Source organism: Triticum urartu, unplaced genomic scaffold, assembly GCF_003073215.2.
Source record: "Triticum urartu cultivar G1812 unplaced genomic scaffold, Tu2.1 TuUngrouped_contig_9511, whole genome shotgun sequence".
Lineage (NCBI taxonomy): Eukaryota > Viridiplantae > Streptophyta > Magnoliopsida > Poales > Poaceae > Triticum > Triticum urartu.
This window is the reverse complement of record NW_024120563.1, coordinates 18342-28205: the sequence shown is the minus strand read 5'-3', so window position 1 is coordinate 28205 and position 9864 is coordinate 18342. Positions and strand designations below refer to the sequence as shown.

The window sequence follows — 9864 nt, the reverse complement described above, 5'->3', positions numbered from 1 at the left end:
GACGCTCTTGGTCTTGATCACTTTACCCTGCACGCAACCCACAATATCACTAACATCTACCAATATAGATCTAAAAAGACATCTATGCACATGGATCAAGAGCAGGATCGATGGGTACGTACCATGATGGTGAGCGGGGAGGCGTACATTGCCGAGCCAAATATGACGCAGAGGATGCCGTAGAACACCCAGAGCATGCAGTTGAGCAGCGTAGCTAGGTACGGGTCCGACTTGAACTCCTCCATGTCCTTGTTCTTGATGATCCGCCAGAACGCCGGCCTGCACATGTACAAGCAAAAAGCAAGCGCCCCCTCATCAGAATCAAACCCTAATTACCAACCACCTTCCATAGAGAGTAGACTAGACAAGCGGACGAGGGGGATGGCGGCGGCGGCTTACACAGGGGAGAGGAAGAGGCCGAAGGAGATGACATTGCCGACGATGTTGCGGGCCGCGTCCGGGGAAATCATCTTACTTTGCTCGCCGCGAGCGGGTGGGGACATGGGATTGGTTTGGATTGGACGACACACGCGGCGAAAGGGAGGGAGAGAGAGAGCCAAAGCAATTGAGATTTGGGAGTCGGTTGAGGTCGAGGGATTAGCTTATATAGATAGACGCGGCGGGGCGCGGTGTTTATCCGGTCTCGTGTTAGATCCTATGATTTGGTTAGTTAGCCTACAAGAACAAGTCACAAGTTTTTTGTTTTACTATGCATCCAGTTCGTTGCTATCTCTATCTTTATCTACATGGATATTAACACGCACTATTCTTGAGAGTCAAGACACCGTTTTGCTTTAAAGAGCAAAATAAATCCCAGATAATTACTAATGCACCGTTGAGTACACAGATTCTTTTCCTGTTCGTACTGGAGTATAGTAAGGAAAAACTGCTTGACCGAATCAAGGTCAAGATAACTAGTGTGATTCCTACACTGAGAGAATCGTGGATATGTAGGGAATAGAGAAATTCCACCCGCCTAAGTAAAGAACTGTTACAAATAAAGAGGAAACTAATAAGGATAAGTAAGAAACAAGATAAAATAAACCATATTTGATACTGAAATATTCGGTTTGATAACCTGCAACTAATTCCCCCTCTGGGTAATCTTTCACATTCGGCCAAAGAAGAAATTCTAAAAACTAGAAAGCCTATAGGCTGACGCCAAAGATTCCATAAAAAAACCATATTTTGGCTGTGCTTCAACTATCTCAACTGTACTTGAACTGTTAGATAATCATAGTCGATAATAACATCACAGCTCCCACCGCTATTGCAAAACCGTACATGAAACCTCTTCTTCATACGGCTCCTCTATGATCAGAAAAAAAAGGACTATTTCAGTATTATCCCCCTGGTTTATCAGTTGCAGGTGAATCCTGTGAAACATCTCTCTCGAGGCTAGTAACAACACTTGGAAATGAAAAATGAGCTTAGCGGCTGTACCGGGTCAGGACCATAAACACCACGAGCCGGTTAAGCAACAGAAGCTGTGGGCGAAAGCACACTCGTCATTCTCAGACCTGCGGTCGAGGTACATGCGAACAAGTTCCCATTCTCTATGTTTCATGGCCTATCAATGAAGGTCGGTATCAGGCTGGTTCGCTTGGCGGGTCGTCTCCTTATATACCTAAATCCTCGTTTCACTCATCTGTAAAGGTCTACCCTTTGAAAGGTAGGTTGAGTTCCCCTGTATGTAGCCAGCCACACTCTACTCGCAGGTAAAATATTGGCGTAGACAACAGAGAATGTGCTAGGTAGGAAACCGAAGGAACTCTTACTATACGAGAATTTGCAATTCAATATGACAACCGATCAGAAGGGATTGGACGATCCCAATGTGTTGCCCTCCTTCGCAATACCGGAACTATCTGACCGAGCTCCATCAGCACAGAAAGCGGAAGGGATAGCAGATACGGTTAGACTGGATCCGGAAAGGGATTTCATCCAGTCCTTGCCTATTGTTGGGCTGGTTGTTTTGTCACGGTCCGATTAGTAGAAGGTGAGTAAGTAAGACGAGGCCCCCGAAGCGTAATGTAGAGCTATACTGCTCTTGTTTTTCCTTCCGCCCTGCTTAGCAGAACTTTGTCTACAACCCACTTTAGCTAGCTTTCAAGGATACCATTACAGATGAGTGAAGCGAGTATACCGTTTCCGGAGCTCCCGAGGTAGCGCGGTAGCGGAAGCCCTTTCTAGTTCAAGCAGTTCCAATTCATATTCTGCTTCACCGCTTACACCACACTCTATTGGTTCGCCTTGTGGTGCCTTTCGATCAAGGTCTACTTTGGTTGATCCACTTTCTTCTACAGCGCGTTATCCGCATCGAAGTTAGCCAGGTTCCTACCGCTTCTTGATATTATGGATATTGCAATCCCTGAACGCCAGTGCTTCTACAACCAACGGATACTATTTAACATAAATAACAAGTAGAAATGGACAAACGAGTGTGGCTACACAGAGTGAGGAAAAAAACATGGTGGTACCAGCATTGCGTATCACTCACTATGCTTTATGTAATATGGCTTAAGCAATGGTAAAATGGGAGTCCTGAGCAAAGCACATCTGATCGATATGAATGAAAGATACATCCGTCTTTTCTTCTCCTTTGAAGGTTAGGTATCCGCTCGGTAGTTCAGCGCCGCATAAATACTGACTTTAAAAGGGGCGACTCCTGCTTGTGCTTAAGTTGTTTCAAGCTTGTAAAGACTCGCGATTGGAAGATTGACCTGGTTTTCTTTCAGCTGAAACTCTACCTAATGGTTCAGATTCCCCGGGTCCATGGGTCCATGGCCGCTTAGCTTAGACAGCCTTGTTAGAGACATGAATGTGGGGTTCGGTTTCCAATTGATTTGTATTCACCGGGACCTCCCCTTATTGGATTTTCTCCACTTTTCTAGTTGCTGTGGAAAGAATGTTGAGAAAATGAGTTTAAGGGATGGTTTTCTGTTTACTTTTTTTCAGCCTACGTCGTCTCTCTTCCAGAACCTCACAATCATCAGTGTTTGAAGTTTCATGATGAATATTGGTTTCACATTTTATTGCTTACGTGAGGAAATATCAATTTGGAACTCGAATTTGTATTTGAGTTATGATGAGGAGTGAGGTAGATTCGCATTGTTGCACAAAGCGAAGAAAAAGGATGCTGCTATGGCTTGCTTGTGGCTCTTTCTTCTATTGGCTAGTCTCAGGCATGATAGTTTCAATTTCTTTTGGAAAGCAAGTGCGGCGCAGTCATAAGTGTTAGTAATAGCATGAAGTAAGTGGTCGGTAGCCGGCATTAGGTAAAAGGAAAAGCTTCTCAAAAGCATCCAGAGATATCATAGAATGGTGATCGAGATCACCTTCTCGGGAATCATCCTTTGCAAATTGGGGGAAGGGAACCAATCAAGTCACCAAGAAGTTCCCGAAACTTGGTTTAGTATTAAGGTTCTTCTCTTCCAGCGTTTAGTATTCAAGTTCTTCTCTTCCAGCCCCCCGGCCCCTCTTTGATAAGGAAAGTTTTCATTTCTCAAATAAAAAATGACAAATATGGTTCGATGGCTCTTCTCCACTAGCAGGTTTACTGCTTTCTATTTGCACTTTTGTATTAAGTTTCCTTATATATATACGATTTTTTATTATTTTCTATTTGTCTATATTTATTTATTTGTCGTTTTATTTCTATTATTCTTCTCCCAATTTGCAATCTTTTCGGAGCCTCCTTCCTTATTACTCTTCCTCCAGAGATTCAGGATCCCCAAGCTCTAGCTCATTTAGCAGGGCTAAACTTCTATCTGAGCCTTTACGAGCAGGATCCTGGATGGGTTACGTTCATTCAGAACGAGCTTAATCACAATACCCCTCTGGAGGACATACCTGGACGGCTTAAGCTCTTCCTAATGGAAGAAAAGCTGTCTAGTATGCGACAAGATGTCATTCAGGAATTTGTGGCGCTTTATCAAAGAATAGGGCCTTATCTACCGATCGAGCCCTACTTGGTCGATGAAGCGCTTCGTTCCTATCTGGACCATATTCACGCAACTGATTCTTTCACTGTTCTCCAAGCGTCTTATCAAGATCTGCGGGAGAATGAAGGAGGATCTGTTTTCTTTAGAGATGTTGTTTCACAACCGGGATCTCCTTGAGGCGGAAAGCTCCGCAAGGAGGTGCCTGGAAGTGGAACAGAGGATCCGATGGGAAGAAATCCCCAAGAGCAAGGCAAGTCTCGAAAGAGCTGAGCACGAGCATGCTCTCGACTTGTTTAAGTCGGAGGATCTTAGAAGGGAATTAGAAACAAAAAAACAGGGTAGCTCAGTAATTCTGATTCTTTTCTCTTCTAGCCCCCGGGCGGGCCCCTCTTTCTTTTCTCTTCCAGCCCCCCGGCCCCTCTTTGATAAGGAAAGTTTTCATTTCTCAAATAAAAAATGACAAATAGGGTTCGATGGCTCTTCTCTACTAACCACAAGGATATTGGGACTCTCTATTTCATCTTCGGTGCCATTGCAGGAGTGATGGGCACATGCTTCTCCGTACTGATTCGTATGGAATTAGCCCGACCCGGCGATCAAATTCTTGGTGGGAATCATCAACTTTATAATGTTTTAATAATGGCTCATGCTTTTTTAATGATCTTTTTTATGGTTATGTCGGCGATGATAGGTGGATTTGGTAATTGGTTTGTTCCGATTCTGATAGGTGCACCTGACATGGCATTTCCACGATTAAATAATATATCATTCTGGTTGTTGCCACCAAGTCTCTTTCTCCTATTAAGCTCAGCCTTAGTAGAAGTGGGCAGCGGCACTGGGTGGACAGTCTATCCGCCCTTAAGTGGTATTACCAGCCATTCTGGAGGAGCAGTTGATTTAGCAATTTTTAGTCTTCATCTATCAGGTATTTCATCAATTTTAGGTTCTATCAATTTTATAACAACTATCTTCAACATGCGTGGACCTGGAATGACTATGCATAGATTACCACTTTTTGTGTGGTCCGTTCTAGTGACAGCATTCCTACTTTTATTATCACTTCCGGTACTGGCGGGGGCAATTACAATGTTATTAACCGATTGAAACTTTAATACAACCTTTTTTGATCCTGTAGGAGGGGGAGACCCAATATTATACCAGCATCTCTTTTGGTTCTTCGGTCATCCAGAGGTGTATATTCTCATTCTTCCTGGATTTGGTATTATTAGTCATATCGTATCGACCTTTTCAAGAAAACCGTTCTTCGGGTATCTAGGCATGGTTTATGCCATGATAAGTATAGGTGTTCTTAGATTTCTAGCTTGGGCTCATCATATGTTTACTGTGGGCTTAGACGTTGATACGCGTGCCTACTTCACCGCAGCTACCATGATCATAGCTGTGCCCACAGGAATCAAAATCTTTAGTTGGATCGCTACCATGTGGGGAGGTCCGATACAATACAAAACACCCATGTTATTTGCTGTAGGGTTCATCTTTTTGTTCACCATAGGAGGGCTCACTGGAATAGTTCTAGCAAACTCTGGGCTAGACATTGCTCTACATGATACTTATTATGTGGTTGCACATTTCCATTATGTACTTTCTATGGGAGCCGTTTTTGCTTTATTTGCTGGATTTTACTATTGGGTGGGTAAAATCTTTGGTCGGACATATCCTGAAACTTTAGGCCAAATCCATTTTTGGATCACTTTTTTCGGGGTTAATCTGACCTTCTTTCCCATGCATTTCTTAGGGCTTTCGGGTATGCCACGTCGCATTCCAGATTATCCAGATGCTTACGCCGGATGGAATGCTCTGAGCAGTTTCGGTTCTTATATATCCGTAGTTGGGATTCGTCGTTTCTTCGTAGTTGTCGCAATCACTTCAAGTAGTGGAAAGAACCAAAAATGTGCGGAAAGTCCTTGGGCTGTTGAACAGAATCCAACCACACTAGAATGGTTGGTACAAAGCCCTCCGGCCTTTCATACTTTTGGAGAACTTCCTGCGATAAAAGAGACAAAAAGCTAGGCGCATATGCGTCCTAACTATTGCCTCTTTCTGGCTCCATATTGAAAACTCGAATTGGTAGGTTTCTCGAAGTAGTTTTAGTAGATTTATCAGGAAATAGAGATGCCGAGGCCCCTACTTACCTACCGGGTAGGTGGGGGGAAGAAGAGTGGGAACGAGGGCTTCTTTCACTTGTTTGTTTTCCTACAACGGTATCTCCGAACTCAACGGCTCCCACGATTTGGAGCGATAGCGAATTCATACGAGGACTACGAAGCGAATAATTGCATTCCTTCCAGGAGGTCGAGCGCACACTTTCCTCAGTTTTGAATCAAGGGACAAAGATAGATCCTCGGTAACGGCAAAGGGGATAGCCTTGCGTTTGAACATTCATGTGCATATATTTTCATTAGATGTGCAATCGAAATCAGTAGGAGAGAAACTTTCATCCCTATATTTCCACTGAAATGGAATTAGCGATACCTTTGCTTTTAGTTTGAATTCATGAATCCTGTTTCTAGTGACGAGTAACTACTACGGAAGGTATGGAAAACGGGAAAGGCAAAGCATAGGAAAGAAGAATATATTCAATAATGTCATCCTTGTTTCGGTACCGGATTCAACTTGTCGAGGCTTCTGCTCGTAATGTCACTCACTGGATCAAATCAAAGGGCTCGGTTTCTGCTCCTCGGCAAAGGCAAAGTCAATTCAATAGGAATCCAAATCCTAAAAGGCAAGACCCAAACCACAGGTCGATCAACAGTTCTTCTTTCACTTCCATCTCTTGATACCTGTTTTCTTGCTTTTCTTACCACTGCTATAGTGAACCGCATCTCTAAGCACCGGGAGTCGTGAACCGTGCACAAGGTCCTTCTTAAACTAGAAATAAGTGAAATAATTGTTCTATAATTGTTCTAGGTCACCTTGCCTTCTGTGTTCAATAGTTAGTAGGGGAAGTGCATGGCTTGGTATCTCTCTTCCCTGTAGAAAACCAATCACAAGTCCCTCCTTGTTTTCACTCCAAAAAGCTGGAAAATAGAGCAAATCTTAGATAGCCTAACTTATTTTTTTTGCCCTGGAAAAGGCAGCTACTATCCCTGCTGGATTTCCAGAAAACGGAATGTACCTAGGGAACCCTATTGATCAGATCAGAGACTGAACCTAGTGATCTTTCTCCTGCTGGCAAGCATCGATACCTGTCTCCTAATGAATTGATCTTCTCTTGGGCTCTGATTCACACAATCGGAAAGCCCTTGCGATGTGGGTCACCCTTTTCCTCTATACATCTGTTCAGCAAAGGGGGCTTGCTATTCTTTGCAATTGAAGGTTGGGCCTACATATCTCTTATTTGTGTGGATCAACCATCCAACAGTGCTCAGGTAGTTTGGCCTATAGTAGGGCAAGAAATATTGAATGGTGATGTAGGCGGGGGTTTCCGAGGAATCCAAATAACCTCTGGTTTTTTTCAGCTTTGGCGAGCATCTGGAATAACTAGTGAATTACAACTCTATTGTACTGCAATTGGTGCATTGATTTTTGCAGCGTTAATGCTTTTTGCTGGTTGGTTCCATTATCACAAAGCCGCTCCCAAATTGGCCTGGTTCCAAGATGTAGAATCCATGTTGAATCACCACTTAGCGGGATTATTAGGACTTGGGTCTCTTTCTTGGGCGGGGCACCAAATTCATGTATCTTTACCAATTAACCAATTTCTTGACGCTGGGGTGGATCCTAAAGAGATACCACTTCCTCATGAATTTATCTTGAATCGGGACCTTTTGGCTCAACTTTATCCTAGTTTTGCCGAAGGAGCAACCCCTTTTTTCACTTTAAATTGGTCCAAATACGCAGAATTTCTGACTTTTCGCGGAGGACTAGATCCAGTAACCGGTGGTCTCTGGCTGACCGATATTGCGCACCATCATTTAGCTATTGCTATTCTTTTCCTAATCGCAGGTCATATGTATAGGACCAATTGGGGTATTGGCCATGGACTTAAAGATATTTTGGAGGCTCACAAGGGCCCATTTACAGGACAAGGCCATAAGGGTCTTTATGAAATCTTAACAACGTCATGGCATGCTCAATTATCTCTTAACCTAGCTATGCTAGGCTCTACAACCATTGTTGTAGCTCATCATATGTATTCTATGCCTCCCTATCCATACCTAGCTACTGACTATGGTACACAACTTTCCTTGTTCACACACCACATGTGGATTGGCGGATTTCTAATAGTCGGTGCTGCTGCACATGCAGCAATTTTTATGGTAAGAGACTATGATCCAACTACTCGATACAACGATCTATTAGATCGCGTCCTTAGACACCGCGATGCAATCATATCCCACCTTAACTGGGTATGTATATTTCTAGGTTTTCACAGTTTTGGCTTGTACATTCATAATGATACCATGAGTGCTTTAGGCCGTCCACAAGATATGTTTTCGGATACTGCCATACAATTACAACCTATCTTTGCTCAATGGGTACAAAATATCCATGCTACTGCGCCTGGCGTAACAGCTCCTGGTGCAACAACAAGTACTAGCTTAACGTGGGGAGGCGGCGAGTTAGTAGCAGTAGGTGGCAAAGTGGCTTTGTTACCTATTCCATTAGGAACCGCAGATTTTTTAGTCCATCACATTCATGCATTTACCATACATGTGACTGTATTAATACTTTTGAAAGGTGTTTTATTTGCTCGGAGTTCCCGTTTGATACCCGATAAAGCAAATCTAGGTTTTCGCTTTCCTTGCGATGGGCCTGGCCGAGGGGGAACATGTCAAGTATCCGCCTGGGATCATGTTTTCTTAGGTTTATTCTGGATGTACAATGCAATTTCGGTAGTCATTTTCCATTTCAGTTGGAAAATGCAGTCGGATGTTTGGGGTACTATAAGTGATCAAGGGGTGGTAACTCATATTACAGGGGGAAACTTTGCACAGAGTTCCATTACGATTAATGGGTGGCTTCGAGATTTCTTGTGGGCACAGGCATCGCAAGTCATTCAGTCTTATGGTTCTTCATTATCTGCATATGGTCTTTTTTTCTTAGGTGCTCATTTTGTCTGGGCCTTCAGTTTAATGTTTTTATTCAGCGGCCGTGGTTATTGGCAAGAACTCATTGAATCTATCGTTTGGGCTCATAACAAATTAAAAGTTGCTCCTGCTACTCAGCCTAGAGCCTTGAGCATTATACAAGGACGTGCTGTAGGAGTAACCCATTACCTTCTGGGTGGAATTGCCACGACATGGGCATTCTTCTTAGCAAGAATTATTGCAGTAGGATAGTGGCTAGGAGGTTTTGAAAGGCATTATGGAATTAAGATTTCCCAGGTTTAGCCAAGGCTTAGCTCAGGACCCCACTACTCGTCGTATTTGGTTTGGTATTGCTACCGCACATGATTTTGAAAGTCATGATGATATTACTGAGGAACGTCTTTATCAGAACATTTTTGCTTCTCACTTTGGGCAGTTAGCAATAATCTTTCTAGGGACGTCCGGAAATCTGTTTCATGTAGCTTGGCAAGGCTGGATATAGGATCCTTTACACGTAAGACCTATTGCTCATGCCATCTGGGATCCTCATTTTGGTCAACCCACCGTGGAAGCCTTTACTCGAGGAGGTGCTGCTGGTCCAGTGAATATTGCTTATTCTGGAGTTTATCTTTCCCTAACCTTATCTTAGCCTTAGGCGCCTCTCGGAAACTTCATAATCTGAATCACTTTCCTCCCCGGGTAGTAACCATAACTTTAACTAGGAACTACCCAGTATAACATCATTGCTTTCCAATTTTAGTAGCTTGAAGGTTTCTTGAAATGTGTGCCCTTTAATAAGTAGTATCTGCAGTGTAAGCTCCAGTAGTTAATTGACCTCCTCCAGCCACTTTGACAGTAAACAAATGTTT

The 9864-nt window shown here is 43.3% G+C and overlaps 1 pseudogene; it reads left to right on the top strand.

The window, feature by feature from the left end:
* Positions 1 to 3332: 3332 nt before the first annotated feature.
* LOC125532262 lies at positions 3333 to 4278 on the top strand (annotated as a pseudogene).
* Positions 4279 to 9864: the final 5586 nt, after the last annotated feature.